This window comes from Amblyomma maculatum, chromosome 11 (genome assembly GCF_055883805.1).
Source record: "Amblyomma maculatum isolate TAMU_Amacu chromosome 11, ASM5588380v1, whole genome shotgun sequence".
Classification (NCBI taxonomy): Eukaryota; Metazoa; Arthropoda; class Arachnida; order Ixodida; family Ixodidae; genus Amblyomma; species Amblyomma maculatum.
Genome location: NC_139354.1, coordinates 100624439 through 100642260, shown reverse-complemented (window position 1 = coordinate 100642260; position 17822 = coordinate 100624439). Strand labels below are relative to the sequence as shown.

Below are 17822 nucleotides of genomic sequence, written 5' to 3'. Positions count from 1 at the left end.
CCTCACCCTTCTGGTTGACAGAGGGGAGAGCGATTGCCAAATAGAAGACACCCTATCTGAGACCCATAGAGTTAAAATGCTCGCCAGAAAAATTGGAGATGCTAAATGTGAGCAAGCAGCAGGTAAATATGCAGCTTCTGGTCAACAACATTCCTGTCCAAAGGGTGGACAAGTATCAGGATACTGAGTATGTGGATACAACTAAATGGAAGAAACACAGAAACAATAAACAGACAAGAAGCCAGGACCAACCAAACTTGCAGGCTTCTCAAAACGACCGCAGACAAAAACGCGGGGATGAAGGAGGCGAAACTACTTAGGCTGGCCCACTCTTTAATCATTAGCTGAATCACCTACGCTATCCCGTACTTAAAGACAACTAAAGCAGAGAGAGACTAGGCAGACATCCTCACCAATAAAGGTGTCAAAACAGCCCTAGGTTTACTAGCGCGCACATAAACCGAGACGATCCTCAATCTAGGAGTGTCAAGGCGAAACTCACTGCCCAATATGTCAGACTAACTGGAAGCAAAACTGCCAGATCCATATTTAGGAAGCTGAGTTACCAAAACCCAGAATCGTGACAGGGGATAACCGCCATATTCCCAAAGAAACTGCCAGCAAGATAAGAATACCCCCCATCGCAAGAAACATGCACCCCATACACAACAAGGAACGCAGGAGAAGTAGAGTCCAAAGACTCCAAAGCTCCCTCCTCCAAAACAAGGGGTAGTGTGCACCGATGCGATAGAGTACCCAGAAGGGCACTACGCTGCAGTAACGGTGAGCGACAAATGCGAGGTAATCTCCAGCTGTAACATAAGACAATGCTCACCATAGGAGGCAGAGATGGCAGCGATTGCCCTGGCAATCACAAATTCATCAAGCAGAATAATAATGATCGATTCTGAAACTGCAATCAAAGCCTATGAGAACGGTAAGGTGTCCAAAGAGGCCAGCTAAATTCTGCAAGCAGGCAAGTAGAACGTACCCATCGACCTAATTAAAATAACATGGGCGCCCGCCAACAGTGGACTGACAGAGAACCAGATCTCCAACGAGGTCGCTCGAGGACTTAGACACCGGTCCCCAGAGCGGGCAGACCACTCTCTGTTCAAAAAGCGAGACTTAACCACACACAGAGAAATTCTGGAGAACTACAGAATAACCAAAAGAACCCTCCCTCCCATAAATCTGTCACAAAGAAGGAAGACGCAATTTCTCGAAACCTGCACACGGATACCTTGCCAAACCCGTATATCCTACACAAATGGCATCCTGAGATGCACTCTTCCAAATGAAAAAACTGTGAAGGCATAGCGACCGTAAATCCCATGCTCTGGGCTTGCCCAGCGCTAAACAAGCTACATGAAAACATACAGTTATGGGAAGCCTCCCTCCATAGCCAGGAAGGACAAGCCCAAAACAAGGCATTGGCCAAGCCCAGGCCGCCGCCGGAAGCCAACTGATTCGCGGCCGATGTCTAGGGGGGAGATAGACGGTAAAAGAGGGAGCTACGTCTCGCCCAATCACCCATACTCTCTGATGTGTGCAAATGAAGTGCTTTCTCTCTCTCTCCCCCCTCAAAAAGGCGTCACCTCGATACTTACAAAATAAACAAATTATAGACAGAATACGAGATATTAGAGTAACAAGGGCCTTTAGCGCGCGTAATAAGGCTTTATGCGCACAACGTGGATGATTTCTGGGCTCGTCTTGTTCCGCTGAGATGTAGACGTGCCGTCGGGAATGACTTCATAATTAAGCGGTCCGGTGCGCCGAAGGACCTGGTATGGGCCGGAATACCACGGTAAGAGCTTTTCGTTCAGTCGGAGGCGGCTTAACGACGTTCGAGTACACTCTTGGTTTGCCGGCCTGTATTCTGCGTCAAGTTGTGGCAAGTTGTACCGCCGGGCATCGGTGTGTTGCTTGTCTTTGATGCGCAGCCGGGCAAGTCGTCAGGCTTCCTCTGCATGCGGCAGGTAGGAGGGAACGTCGGCGTTATCTCCTGTCACGTGCAGCAGCATCGCGTAGATGGTCGTTGAGGGCTCCCTGCCGTATACACAAGCACGAACGGGGTCACTGTGGCTCTCTCCTGGATGAACGTGTCATACGCAAAAATCACATACTGGAAGATGGCGTCCCAAGTCTTGTCGGTGTTGACGTACATGGCGATGCTGTCCACGATCGTTTTGTTCAGGCGTTCCGTAAGTCCGTTAGTCTGAGGAGGGTACGCAGTTGTTTGGCGATGACTTGTATCACTGCATTCCACGGTGGCTTGTATCACCTCTGCCGTAAATGACTTTCCCCTGTCCGTGATGAGCACTTCTTGGGCACCGTGTCTCAAGGGAATATATTCGACAAAACATTTCGCTAATTTTGGCGCGGTACAACCGCTTTCGCTTCCGGGTAGCGGGCAAGGTAGTCGGTGGCCATGATGATCCACTTGTTGATGAAGAGGGAAAGGGGCTGAGGAGATCCATCCCAATTTTTTGAAAGGGCATGGTTGGGGAAGGTATCTGGTTCAGCAGCCCAGCTGGTCTGATCGGCGGCTACTTGCGTCGCTGACCCTCGCGGCACGTTTTCACCTAATCGGTTACGTCGGCAGAGAGTTGCGGCCAGTAGTACTTCTCCAGGATTCGATGCAACGGGCGCGCCAACCCGAGATGACATAATGTGGGCTCATTGTGCAGGGCTTGCAAAATTTCTTCCCGGAGTCTTTAGGCACAAGATGCTGCGCGGTCCTGTTGGGTGCGAAGTTCTTCATGATGATAAATGGCGCTTGAACACAGCTGGAGGAGAAGCGGTCTTATCATGCAGGTCTTTCAAGTCCGAGTCGGAGCGCTGTTGGTGCGCACAACTCCTGACGCTTACCGGTCCCAAAAAGGTGTCGTCGTCATCTTCTTTCGGGGGAGCGTCGATGGGAGCGCGGGAGGAGCAGTCTGCGTCGGAATGCTTGCGGCCCGACTTATAGACTACGGTCACGTCAAATTCTTGAAGTCGTAAGATCTATCGGGCAAAGTGGCCGGATACCTATATGGATCATCGTTCACGATCGTGACAGATCATCATTCCTCTTGCTGGCTCATATGCCTACGCGATATCTGTGTTTGTTTTGGGCGTTGTACGTTGCGCTTGCAGTAATATGACTTTTCTGTCGTTTACAAAAGACGTCGTCGCCACAGTGATGGTAACTACTTGCCTTCCATTCATTCCCAATAACTACCGAAGATGCAGACTTCCAGGAATTTTGGCCTCAATTTCCAAGCCATTTTCATAAACAAAGATCTTCCGTCGAGAGCAACAAAATGACCTCACGCTGCAACGGTTTGCTGCTGCGGCCACACAGGAGAATATTCTACATCGTTTACCATAAAAATTGCCTCCTATAAAACAATTACTTGGCTGAGTGTGTATCGGTGCTTTTCGTTTTCCAGCGAAATCTCCGCAATTCTGAGCTACCCGGAAAGCGCAACGACATCGCATTGGGTCACTTTTAGTTCTCTTATATATTGCAAAGACTTCGCTAGAGCTTTTAAACGTGAAAAATGTTTAAAACCACAAAACAGTGCATCTCCAACTCAAGTCTCACACCACTTGTCCTGCTGGTATTCTCCAACCGATAATGTAACCACCGGCTCCTTTTGAAAGGTTGCAATCAATTTTCGTTGCCCATTTTTCATGTCTACAAAGGAAACGGCTGGATTTTAGTGTGTGTGGGTTATTTGACAAGATATGTGAAGATGTCAGCTCTTGTATATGTCAAGGCAAGTATGTGTCGTCGTATATGCTCCATTCGAATGTTCTCCGTCAAGGCACTCTACGTGTGATCAGGGACCGCCGACGGCAGCTCACTGCTGACATTGTAGAGGAATTAATTCGGCTCTGGGGTTGTAACTACCGCCAAGCCACACCTACACACATTCCACTTGAAGACGCAAGCGAGAATCTGCAATAAGCACTTTATTTAGTTTAGACCTCGAACTGCATGTTGGATACAAGTATATTTAATTCTTAGGAACGCACTCACCCAGAATATCTAACTTAGATGCTTTGTACTAATGTGGTTTACTGCGTGTCATTCCTCATGGAAAATATTGCTCAAGGAGAGGGGCACTGCTTTTATCAAGGAAATCACTGATATGTGGGAACATCTCACGATGAGATGTAAATGCTCGCGACAATCAATTTACGGCTATCATGGTAACTGTTTTCCTACAACGTGCAGTTGCTGAATAAGCGTTCCTTTTTCTTACCAATTGAGTATAACGAATAATTCACGACAAACATATTCATCTATTTTTCTTCAACGGGTTCTCAACAGAAGCTGTCTTTTGATCATGATATTGAGAAGTATTAAAAAAATGACAGTGAAAGTACGTCACACAGAGCGCTAGAACTATTGTTTTTTGGAAGAAAAAAAAAAAATATATATATATATATACTGCTCATCCCGTGTCCAGGTATCCCAATATCCCAATTCAAGTTGGAAAGTTATTCTTGCAGAAAAACAAATAAAAGTACCTATCCTACAGCGCACCGCACCTACATATTTAGCACAACTTCTTTTCACGCGATTGCAAGCCATTTTCTTTCATTGAAATGGTTTATATTTCTCGTAGCCGCTGGAAGCAAAAAAACGGAATGGCCGTGCTACACTGACGAAACTTTTGAAAACTGAGAGGCAAAAAATAGAAAAGAACCCCTATTGCAAAAACCAGCGTCTCCAGTGCGAAACCAGTAAGATTTTCGCGCTGGTCTTGCACTGGATCTGCTGGGCACGCTGTAGGTCTGCGATATTCACTGGAGCAGTAACGGGAAGACACTGGCTCCACTGGTGCGATGGGAGAAAAACGCTGGGATTAGCTCTTTGACGCTAGGTGTGTCGCTGGCATCCGCGATGTACTGGGAGAAGCGCTGTATGTGCGCTGGGGCCCCACTGGTCCCAGTGCCCCACTATAGCCGGTGCGGCCTGCGGTGTCAGCAGGAGTAGCATCCCTCAGAGGCCAACAGGGCAACAGCGTACTTTCAATCGACCATCGGGGGGCATATGAAAAATATGGTTCAAGCAAGCGCTTTTTGCTGCGAAGTCGTTGCGCATTTGTAAGAAAACAAAGACAGTATCTTTTTTCTAAAGTTTCCATGTTTCGATAGGTCGTTTCGAGCGTTTCGAGAGAGACAACGACCGCCGCGCCTCGATCTCATGACACACTGGCGATTAACGCACAACTCAAGCTGGAATTGAATAATGTTGGCTATCATGCAAAACCAACTTCACAGCTGATCTTAAGGGCACTTAAACACAATGATTACTGCCAAAATGTTCAATGCGGGCTCAATCGCAGGCGAGCGTAGCCTGCACCACGGCCCAGTATAAACAGCAGAAAGAAAAACTAAAACCATGAAGATAGTAGTTTACCGAGCGATGGGCCCATGAGAGAAAAAGCAACAAAATACAGCGCTTGTAATACATAATATTTGGCGTGTTTCTCAAGCTTTTGCGCTCCTTCTAACTCTGCGTATCAAGCAGCCGAGCACTCGGTCATCGCAACGCTTTCCGCAATGTTTACATACAAATAAGGTTTAGTTACACGCAATTAGGGTCATCGCTGCGGCGCTTGCCGGTATTGAAGCTTGGTCGCACTTTTTTTCTTGAAGGCTTCTACTAAAGCTCCGTGTTCACCGAAAATTACGCCCACGGTAGCAGAGCACCACCCAAGAGCCTGCGTTGGTAAATTTGCCAGCGATGACAAACTCCACATGTTAAAATGATTCCAGTGTACAAAATAGCGCGCATAGGCACCCAGAACATTAGCTGCAGGTCGTGAGAGCAGACAGCAAGCTAAAATGATCAAGAAGTTGCAATTGTTAACGAGGTAGCAATGGCTTGTAGACTGCGAAACATAAAGTCTCAAGCTTATAAATGCGAGTCATGACATAAAATGCAGGAATGTTTCGTTAACTTCCAGTTCTCGGTGAGGCCGAGTGGTTAGCGTGCTGAGCTAATGATTGATATGTGCCTAGGGACTTAGTTCGAGGCGCGCATGGTGCATTATTTTTGTCTTTTTTTTTACTTCAAGTTTTTTTATGTACCTAACTTGTTTCGTTAATTTTTACTTTTTAATTTTTATCCCACGCCTTCTTTTTCTCCGGGTGAACAGTGCCGCCTGTGCGGAGCGTCCCAGTGCGCCCAGTTTCCAGCGTCAAACTGGCACCTTAATCAGGTATGGCGCTGGGTCGCTGGCACCCAGTTGCACTGGTTTTTGCAATAGGGACACAAACTTTATGGAAGCATCTGCCGTGATCAACATCTTAAAGCTCCCGGTAAAGGCCAATGAGTAGCACAAGAATAAAACGCTTCATCCATAATTGCAAGCTATGGAAGCATCTGCCGCGATCAACATCTTAAGGCTCCCGGTAAAGGTCAATAAGTGGCACAAAAATAAAACGCCTCATCCATAATTGCAAGCTATTGTGAAAAGTCCCTGCGAAACGTTTTCTTGGAGACACATTTGACATTACTTTTTTCCCTGTCGTTCTCAATAAGAGCTATATATTTGAGCCCCATGAATGATACGAGAGTAAAGTGGAAAAATTCGCAATATATATAAGGATGGATATATTCGCCGGGAACGGATGCATTGTGTCTGTGGCATGCGATCGTGGTCTCGGCGCAAAAGAAGACAGCCACATTACGCCTGCCAAGCACGTGCAGTTCGTTCTTCGTTCTCGACGCAAAAGAAGAACGAACTGCGCGTGCTTGACAGGTGTGCTGAGGCCGCCGCCTTTTTTTGCGCCGAGACCACGATGGCATGCCACACATAGAATCATATTGATAGCGTCAGTCGAGGGCTCTGGCTTGAATCATGAAGGCCCGCAAATGCTTTAGAAATTGATCTGCCTATTCGGTAGGTCAAAGTGCAAATGTTCTTTTTCAACATCTGTTTGCGGACGTCACCACTCTGCGCAGCAATAACCTTTCAGTAATATATGCTCTCCACCTTTCATCGAATTCATGAATAAGCCATTGTTTCCAAAGGCAGTACTGGCAGTAAAGAGGAGTATAAAACCTATCGTTTAGAATTGTTATAAGAAACATATTCGTATCATTTCAAGACGACCGTTTTGCAAAGCGTTTTGTAGAAAAGGCAGACGCGATGGAATTTGGGCGGTGTACTCTTGGAGCATTGTCTAAAACCGAATGCGACAGTTGTTAATGAACATATTTTGTATTGTAGAGAGCATACACGTGCAATGAACCAAAACTACTGACGGCAACTGAAGTCTTGTACGCCCTTCTATGCTCCTTGTGGGTACCTACATTTCATAATAAAATTTGAAAAGGCACTATATACATAGACAAATATTGTTAACGGTACTTAGAAATAAGCCTTAATATTGAGAAGACCTTCAATTTCTGCCGACTGTAAAATTACTTTAATCGGAACGAGAATAAAGATAATGGAAACAAATTTTTTTTATCTTCAACTGTGCCCTGCAATTTCTATTTTAATATGCTTCTCTGAATCTGTTGTAAGTGCGCGCTGTGGGCATAGCATATGTATAAGAGACAAGGCTAGAAGTCACAAAGTACACACTTTGTTAAGAGAAAGTGAGGTTCATGGCTACAAATTCAAGGATGTGGATACAAACCTATCCATCTGGTGGCGCAAAGGGGTGCTGTCCTAACATGAAAACAAATATTTGTGTATTGTTTCAACGAGAATAGTGCTGTACATATGTGTATACATAACGCAGCCCGTGATTTTTGCTTATACTTTGATTGTTATATCAAGGGCATCGTTATAGCATTTTCGTTTGCTATACAGAGCATAAATTTGCCATTAGCTCGGCAAGTATCTAATTTGCACTAATAGCTTAAGACGCCACACAGCAGAGCTGGGAGACTGGCGCTTCAGCAACATGAGAACATTTTTCACTCAAAGGCTGTATAGCTGGCTTTAAACAGTGGTAAATGTGGTAAAGAGACTAACCGACAGCATTAATGGCGGTTTAACGCAGCAAATTGTTATGCACACAAACGTGTAAGATTTCACACTGCACACAAATTAGCGTAAATAGTGAAGACTCTGAAGTAAGTGATCTTCACCCCTTTGTATCAAATGTGCAGTTAAAATGATTTGGGTTTTATTTTCGTCTTGAGAGGAGGTGACAGGATTAAAACACGTGAGAACGGCTTTACGTCTGTCCACACTCTTTACGAGTTGGCTTTTTAACAGGTACTAGTATTCTACCATTACCCCGTAGAATAAAAAGCATAAGTATTATAAACATGTCAGAATTATTCGACTATACATCAGCTAATGAAATTAAAAGTTAGCAACACTAATACCATCATTTTAGTCCAAGATTTACGCATGGTTATGGCAGTTCAGCTCAAGCAAAAAAGGAATGTCGGGCTGTACCGTATAGTCGAATGGGAGAGCAGTAAAGGTAGAAATGAGCCCAAATCAGCGCGACAATGAAAACACAAGTTAAAGGTAGAAATGAGCCCAAATCAGCGCGACAATGAAAACACAAGTTAAAAAGTTGCATTTGATGAAGCCAATATAAATTTTAGTGCAATTTCAAACAAACAAAATGCTATCTATTAAACAGACCGCTAAAGATGACATTGAAGATACGGAAAAGAGTATCGGGCAGTGAGTTGGAAACTGAGGTACATAGTGCTTTTTTATAAAATGAGCATAATGAGGGTAAAAGCAAGAGAAAAAAGGCTGATTACGAAAGGTATGTACAAGCAGATGGGTAGTTAGAAAGGCACAATGCCAAAAATGTGTGAGCGCTTAACTTTGAAGATGCACATCGTTACATGACTCAGAGTTTCCTTAGAGGAAGTATTCGGGGGCTTGAAATGGGAGCAGTTAGGGATAAGGGTAGATGGAGAATACCTCAGTAATTTGCGATTTGATTATGACATTGCCTTGCTAAATAACTCAGGAGATGAACTGCAAATAATGACTGGTGACCTAGACAGGAAAAGTAGAAAGGTAGGCTTGAAAATAAATATGCAGAAGACTATGGTAATGTTGAACAGCCTGGGGGGGAACAGCAGTTTACGATTGTTAGCGAAGCACGGGAAGTAGTAGGCGAATATGTCTACTTAGGACAGGTAGTAATCGCAGATCCGGACCATGAAAAGGAGATAACAAGAATAATAAGGTTGGGATGGAGCGCCTTTGGCAAGCACTCGCAGATTATGACTAGCAGCTTACCGGTATCGCTCAAGAGGAAAGAATAGAACAGTTGCATCTTGCCTGTACTCACCTATGGGGCTGAAACGTGAAGGCTAACATAGAAGGTTCTACTTAGATTGAGGACAACCCAGAGGGCTATGGATTGAAAAATGGTAGGGGTAACATTATTACATAGGAAGCGTGCAGAGTGGCCAGAGAAATAACTCAAGTTACCGACATTCTAGTTGAAATTAAGGAGAAGAAATGGGGATTGGCAGGACATGTAGTGCGAAGAGAGGATAACCGATGGTCGTTAGGGTAGCAAACTGGATTCCAAGGGAAGGAAAGCCTATAGCAGGGGGCGGCAGAAAGTTAGGTGGGCGGTTGAGGTTAAAAAGTTTGCAGGTGTCAAGTGAATGAAGCTAGCACAGAACCAGGGTAATTGGCGAAATATGGGAGAGGCTTCGCCCTGCAGTAAGTCAGGCTGATGATGATGATGACATGAAGGGAATTTCAAAACATAAATATATTACTATCCGTTGGATTGTCTCATTTTAAGTTACAGAAGGAACGATGGTTTAAGAATTGCATTCACTTTAGAATGCGACTTGAAGGAGCAGTTGCAGAAGAAAAGCTTTTCATATTTTAGGTCACAATAAATTTTATATTTTGAGGTTGGCATACATTATCTTTCAAACGCGCAATAATCATGTCGTTCTGAGTGCTTTTGTGTCCATCCGAGCTCTTTAACAATAATAACACCAGACTTGCTCAATATGGTAATCTGCTGTTACTAACAATCAGGACTAATTATGAAAAACAAACTACATGCTTTTCAGGCATATCTTTGAGGAATTAATTGCCATCCAAAATCAAATATCAGCGTACTCTCACTCATTTTCTCAGTACGTAAAGACTTACATGTTTCCTATTTTATTTCTTAGATCGACTAAATATCTTTCTCTGGCTCTTAAGCTTTCGTGTTTATCTTATTTCATTCGTTTATCAGTAATTTGAATTCTCAGCTCGCTGCACATTAGTGGATTTTTGATTGCAGCTCTTAATTATTTAAATCTTCCCCACTGTTCCTCGTTAGCATTGTATTATAAGTTTTTCTCTGCATGCTTATATAATATTTTCTTAATAACTGCCTAGAATGTTACTTGCAAAATTTATTCATTTCTTATAGGAGATCCCCGCTCAGTTTATACTGCGGGGCGTCCTCTGTGATACAGATGAAGAACGAATTGTGTAGTTACCATAGAGCACTCAGGGGCACAAAGAATCTGATTTACTTAAATACACGTGCTGCACAACAAAGTTCGTTACAAAGAAAGGTTAAGTGCCTGTCAAGACATGTCACTTTCGAGCAGTGTCAGCAAGCTTTTTGCGCAGAATATGAAAAGTTTTGTATTTTGCATAATATTGCGATTGAGTTAATAAGACAAAAACATTTAATGCCTCATTGATGTCGACGGAAGGTTATCAGTAGATGTGACATGCTTTAGAGAGCGAGAGTTGAAATAAATTAAAGAACCTTGCCTCCACCGGAAATGGAACCACACCCCGGATTTTTTTTTCTGACACGGTATTTATTACACGTGTTTATGTACAGAAAGAATTATGTACACAGACTATTTACAAAGCACTGACCCGTTGCTGAGCTGCACAATAGAAAACACACAAAAAAGGCAGGCAAAGATAAACACCGTGTCACCAGCGCAAACCAGTCAGGTTGAAAGTCATTTTCTTCTTAAATCTCCTAAGTTGCGGCATCATTCGGCTATAATGGAGTCTAGGTGGAACAACAGGTGCAGCGGTGTGATATAAGATGCGTTTCTTCCGCAAGCTATGGATACCAAGAAGGAAAAACATTTTATATGGTTCGTAATCACATTGTGTAACGGCAAGATACCGCAGACTACGAATTAAGAACAACGTTTTTCTTTAGAGTTTTTCGCAGCACGTCCCAAAGAGATTTGCGTCTTTGCAAGACGCAATTTACAGACGGGAATATACAGAAGATACAAAAATATTTTTTTATTATGAAGCCCTGTGTTAATGGGTAGAGCTTCGGTGTGCAATTTAAAGAAAAATGTTTTCGTGCAAGGAAAAATCTGCATTTTGCGCACTATCTATAGAACATCATGGCCCTTAAGACCAAAGTATAAAGGACGGAACATTGGTGGTAGAAAGAGCATTGCTATCAATTCCTTGTATAGACTCTTGCGCGAAACAGAGTATAAGTACTCATTCGCGAACCGTACCATCAAAAACTGCACAAAAGCAAAACCTTCCTGCATAAATCCTAGTAACTCTGGCCGGTCAGTAAAATCTGAACATACCCCTAAGTTTGAAAACAAATTCATGAAATTAATTTTCCGGAATGCTTCAATAATCAGATTTGAACAATCATGAAAAAAGAACAAACGGCACTCACATAAAGGTGTACTAAGCTGACCCCCTTGCACAAACAGGTATGAATAGGTTATCACGTCGAATCGGTTCAAAATTTGATGACCAAATAAAATTCGCAAATATTCTGCGAAAACGCTGGATATAATGTCTAGCACAGTGGATTACCTGAAGCACGTAATAAATTTTTGTCACCAGAACATGTTGCAGGCCTGAGTTCGACCGAAGATTAAAAGCCGATAGGGAACAAATGTATTAGCATAACGCTTGAAGAGAGGAACTCGCTCTTTCCAGTAATTTGCACGTGACTTAATTGCATGCAGTGTAACGCCCAGATATTTAGGGGGCACACGTGGCCACTCCACTCCTACATGTAGGGGCAGTATGAGCCCTACGAATGAAACCAAAATCCAGAACTCTTGGAGTGATTCATCTCAGCAACAGAAATAATGCCAAATTGTTCTATGCTGGATATAACGTTTTCTATGCTTGTTGTATCAGTGCAAAAAAAAAACACTAGATCACCCGCATATGTTAGCTCTTTAACCTCATTTCGAAGAGAGAGAATCCATGGATACTAGTATTACGTAAAACACTCAGACTATGTAGCTCCAAGTAAAGAGCATAACGCCGCGTATCATCGGACAGCTTTGGTTCGCAGAAGAGGTGATTGGTGCGGGGCTTGTTAAGTGGCCATTTACAATCAGGCGAGTCGAACAATTTCTATAGCAAAGGTGCACCCCCTCGAGTACTACACAAGCTACATTTGCTCGGTGCAGAAGAGAAAACAGGAATGAATGACGAACTGGATGAAATGCTTTTGCGAGGTCGACCTGAAGTACAGCAACCTGATCATGGGAGCAGGAGCACGATTCGAGAATTGTGCGCGCAATGTGTACATTACATTGTATGGCCCTCAAGCCGCACGTCTGGTGAAGGCGAATGAGAGCCGATATTGCCAACTGTTGGCAATTTGATAAAATTTTGGCGAAAATCATGTAATCCACATTTGCAAGCGTGATTGGTGTATAGCCTTCCGTTGAGCGGAATTTTTCTTCATCAGTATTCTTTGGATTAAAGATTGTGAGACATTTGGTAAATGTCTCGGGAAGGGCCTCTACATCAAACCTCATCACTATGAGATCTAGCAGGATAGGAACAAGAACAGTTTTAAAAGCTTTGTAAAATTCAGAGGAAATTCCATCACCACCAGGCGGTTTCGAGAGAGGTAATTGGTCAATTGCCACTTCTACCTCTTGCTGCGTGAAAGAGCCACAACTTAAGGAACGATCATCTTTTAATAAAGGGGTCAACCGGGATGGGAAACGCGAGATAATGTCAGAATTTTTCACAGGAGGAGTTGCACTAAACATCGAGTAATAATCCACGAATACTGACGTAATCTCATTCGTACTCGTAACCAATGTGCCATTACCCATTAATCCCGGAATCAGCTTTCCAATGACATGATGACGTTCGTCAAGCAAAGCTTCCCGCGTCGGGCGTTCGCAGTGCACAGCACGCTTGACACGAGATCGAATTAAGGCACCCTTGTATCGTTCGGCATCATGCCTTTGTAATTCACTTTTCACACTAGCAATTTTTTTCCGTATAAGATCCAGGGGATTCGCATTCTAGTTCATAAAGTTTGCACAAGCTTTTGTTAAGTGCCTGCCCCTGATGTTTCTGGTATGGAGATTTAATTGAGCCAAGTTCAATTGCAATAGCACGTACTTCCTGCTTCAATATTTTTCAAGCGGCTAACGAGGGCAGACTGCCGGAAAGACATGGCTGGAGCTTTGAGCGCACACGAATGATAAATTCTTGCTCATTTACCATTGATGAGTTTCACTTCCAAAGTTTCCACTACGGCCTAAACTTTGAATGGTCATTGCCGCCGAGCGGGGCCGCCACAATGCAGTGATCAGAAACCAAAACCGGTAAAGTTTCTCATGCAAACCCACGGGACACTAATGTACAAGATGCGTGAATCCAATCTAGACGAGCGTGAGAATGCCCCTGAATGTGGGTGAATGATCTAGAAGCACGGCAGGACTCTCCTGTATCAGCTAGTCCAGCATCCTCTGTAACACGGAACAAAAGGTCACCGCTCCTGGCACTGCGTGCTCCTGAATTAGAACGATTACTGGGGTTGCAAACAAGCAGTTAAAGTCGCCCATTAGCACAAGATGTCGGTTAGAGTTCAGTAAGCTGGCTATGTACTCAAAGAAACTTATGCACTGAGTCACAGTATTAAATGCGTAAAATGTTAATTATCCGCCATGGCTTCCTCAAGAGTAGAAGATCGCAACATATCAGCGGGCCCTCGGCGTCGATATTATAAGTTAGGCCAGAACAAGGCAGTGTCTCTCGCTAAAACGGAAAACTACCTGCCGACAAGCCCACAGCATGTGCAACAATGGCATAAAAATCTGCCAAAAAGGACTATAATGCCCTCTCGGTCTCCTCCTCGCTCTTTATCTTCGTCTCTTGGACTGCCACAATTTCTAGACACCTGCTGCGCAAACGTCGGGGAAGTTTCATCGGTCTCTGGCGCCACCTAAGACCCGGTACACTGAGTGTTGCAAGCACTCTCTTCAGAGACCGCCATGGTGATAGCACATAGTTTGGCCTAAAATTCAATTTGCCAGTCGGAAGTCGGCGAAGCCGCCTCCGAACCACCGCCAAGCCCCGGATCGAGAAATTCTGTTCATAATAGGCCTTGTCTACAGTGAGGATAATAGTAAGATTCCGCGACTGACAGATACTAGCCTTTCCTTTCCTGTAAAAGAAATATAGAACGCCGGTGAACTTTGATGCGTTCAATGAAATGCTGGTTGTGTTCTACGAGGGGCGCACGATGTGCCGTCATGACAGGTCAAGACGTTACCAGGCGATTCGTGCAATAGAGCGCAGACTAAAGAAGTAAAAATGTAACCATAATCTTAGAACGAGAACAGCTAGACATAACAAAGAATTTGAATTATGCGCACAGAATTGGTGCAGCAGATGCGACGAGATGGAAGGCGGCATGAGCCTTTCCAGAACGTGTGTTGGCTGTAGGAAGAAGGAAAAGAAAATGCACGGGCCTGCTCCGGCTACTGGTTCTGTAGCTGAGCCACCTCCGTTGCCTCGTGCGGACAGGAGAGAAAGTAGAGAAGAACGAAAAAAAAGAGGAAGAGAAAGAGCGCGCCGCAACAGCCGTCGTCCACCACCTAAGCGGTGGCGGTTGCAATGACGGCCTACAACAGATAAAATGCGTTGGATGCAAAACATTTATTGTGAGAACCAGGGTACATTACAATGGTAGAGGTGGTTCCTAATCGCGGCTGGTGTCTGTCAGGCCGTGCCAGGCAGCGACCGCTTCAGCCCAGTCAACCAGCATCTTTTGCGCTGCTGGGTCCGAGCTCGAGACCGCGATCTCCCAACCCTCTTGGTCCGTGAGGGCCCATTCGGGCGGTGTCTTCAAATGTTCGTATAGAAACATTATGTGATTGAAGGTGGCTCTAGGTGCGCCACATAGAGAGCACGTCGGGTCGTACCGGCACGGGTGTGCCAAGGCCAACCAAGCTTTGGAGGAAAAGGTTTTGGGTTGTAGCTGTCGCCAGATTATTTGTTGGGGTTTTGAGAGAGAAGTGTGAGGTGGGGGTATAAGAGTCGTTGTTCTCGGTAATGAAGTTTTATATCATGACGGGTGAGAAGTCTGTCTCGCGTGCTTCCCCAGGCTTCGATATGCGCCGCTCGGTTGACGTGCGCTCGAGCAGTTGAGTGGGCTGCCTCGTTACCGGGTTTGCCTGCATGGCTTGGTACCCAGACGATGTGAATGGGTCGAGGAGCTGTTGAACCAGAGGGTAAGATTTGATGAGCGAATTGGTGTATTTTCTTTCTTGCGAAATTTTGAATGGCCATTTTAGAATCGCTGAAAATGAGCGGCAGTGGAAGAGGAGATGGCTAGTGCTATGGCTGCCTCTTCGGCTTCTGTCGACGTTTTCGCTTTGACAGAGGCAGAAACTATGTGTTTGAAGTTATAAGAAATCACACTGATGACATATACCATGGGGTGACTGCATTCAGCCGCGACTACGTAGGCCGCTTTGGTGTAAGTCGCGTAGGCTTTGTGTAATGCCTTGGCTCGAGCTTCTCGTCATACCTTGTGGTGAGCAGGGTGCATATTTTTAGGTACGGGTTGTACGTTAAGGTTGTCCCGGATGTGTTGGGAGACTAGGTGGCTGTTTTCAATGGCTGGACCATATGGTGGAGTTTTAGCGCTGCGAGAATGAACATACCTGTCTGTGGAGGAAAGTCTGTTGATCTGGGCAGTACGATGAGCTTCTACTAGTTCTTGAAATGTGTTGTGCACTCCCATGTTAAGGAGGCGTGTGGTAGAAGTATGTTTCGGGAGGTGAAGTGCTGTTTCGTATGCCTGACGAATTAGTGCAACTTTCTCAGTTTCTGTCTTTGTAAGATAGAGATACGGGACTGAATAGACCATTCGGCTGATGCCAAATGCCTGTAGAAGCCACAGGAGATCGTGCTCTCGCATGCCTCTGTGCCTGTTCGCTATTCGTTTGATGGATGGTGACAGTCAGTTTCAGGATAGTTTCTGTGTTGAGTCCATTGTTTTGCAGGAACGTTCCCAGAACTCGAAGTTTGCTGACCTCTGGTACTTGGAGCCCATCTATGAGGACGTGTACGGAGGGATGTTATTGCTTGTTAAGGCGGCGGTTTTGGTGGAGCAACAGGAGGTTGGATGTAGTGGGGAAGCACGCTACGCCGATGGATGCTGCGTGCGTTGCCACTACGTCCGCTCCTGCTTGAAGAGTGTTCTCTATATTTCCTACATTTCCCGTAGTTGTCCGCAGGGTAATGTCATCCGCATAGAGGGTGTGGGAGAGGTTTGGGATTTGTGTTAGATTGTGGACCATCGGGATGAGGGTGACGTTAAATAGTAGGGGGGAGAGAACTGATCCCTGGGGTGTTCTGCGGTTGCACAGAGAGAAGGTGGGGGTGCGGTCGCGAACAAAGGCTGCGATATATGAGTGGGTGCGTTCTCCTACCCCTAGGATGGAGAGGGTGTCAAGGATTGAGTCATGTTGTATATTATGAAACGCTTTGGTGAGGTCCAGAGCCAGTAAGGCTCTCGTGTGGTTTCGATGCTGCGGATGTAGAATTTCTTCGGAAATTTGAAGCATGATGTTTTGTGAGGATAAGTGGCTTGCGCGGCTGACCTACCGTCCCAGCCCCGTAGGGCCACGAACATCCACCCTTCGTAGGGTCTGCAGAGATACCTATTAGATCCGACCAACTCAAAATCCCAATTGGTAATTAGATTATGGAAAGCGTTTAGGGTACAGACGCGGAATTTATGGACGCACTAATTAACGTGTACATTGGCGATTCTTATAATAGCCCCCTCCCAGAGTACGACGGAGCTTCCAACGAACCACTATTAGAACCACTATCACGTCGACGTTATTTCGCTCACTTAACCTTATTTCAGAAACTGTATTATCATTCCATCCTTCACGATTATTTTTTTTGCCACTCTCTGCAGTCTTCCCTCGCCGTGGCCACGATAACAAAGTAAATCATATAGCGTGCCGTTCTTTTTTTATGCAAAATCATTCATCGCTCACACAATAGTAGACTGGAATGAAATACCATCACGCATAGCTACTGACACTTTGTTTACAGCCTTTTCTAGATTTGCTAAAAGAAAACGCGAGCTAACAGCTTTTGTATTTCTTATATTATTCGCATTTTACACGACATTTTCGCATATTTTTCCTTTTCATGTATCATATATGTTCTGAATTGTTTTGTACAGTTTGGTTGGTTTGGTTTGGTGTGTGGGATTTAACGTCCCAAAGCGACTCAGGTTATGAGAGATACCGCAGTGGCGGACTCCAGAAATTTTGATGACCTGGGATTCCTTTAACGTGCACTGCCATCACATACCACACGGGTGCCTTGCTTTCGCCTCCATCAAAAAGCTGCCGCCGAGGCCAGGATTCGATTCCGCATTCTTGAGAACAGTAGTCGAACGCCGTACCCACTGCGCCACCCCGGTCGGAGTTTGTACATTTCATCTGCATTCCTTATCCTTTTACTTTTGTGCAACAATAGTGAAATTTCCTGACATTTCATTTTTTAGAGTGATTCTGCTGTTTTTATTATTTATGGGCTCATATCTCCCTATGTATTATATCT

The 17822-nt window shown here is 44.8% G+C and overlaps 1 protein-coding gene across 4 annotated transcripts in view; it reads left to right on the top strand.

Annotated features, from left to right (window-relative positions):
- Positions 1–17822, top strand: part of LOC146174501 (uncharacterized) — a 151120-nt gene that overhangs the window by 110644 nt on the left and 22654 nt on the right. For 2 of the 4 annotated variants that reach the window (XM_084583575.1, XM_084583577.1), the window contains exon 1: positions 1625–1810. The exons of 1 other annotated variant lie outside the window; for it this stretch is intronic. The gene's annotated coding sequence lies outside the window, so the exon portion shown is untranslated. Of the gene's footprint in view, positions 1–1624; positions 1811–6161; positions 6225–10036; positions 10104–17822 lie in introns of those variants that run through there. One more of the 4 variants, XR_014701818.1, reaches the window with a different exon arrangement.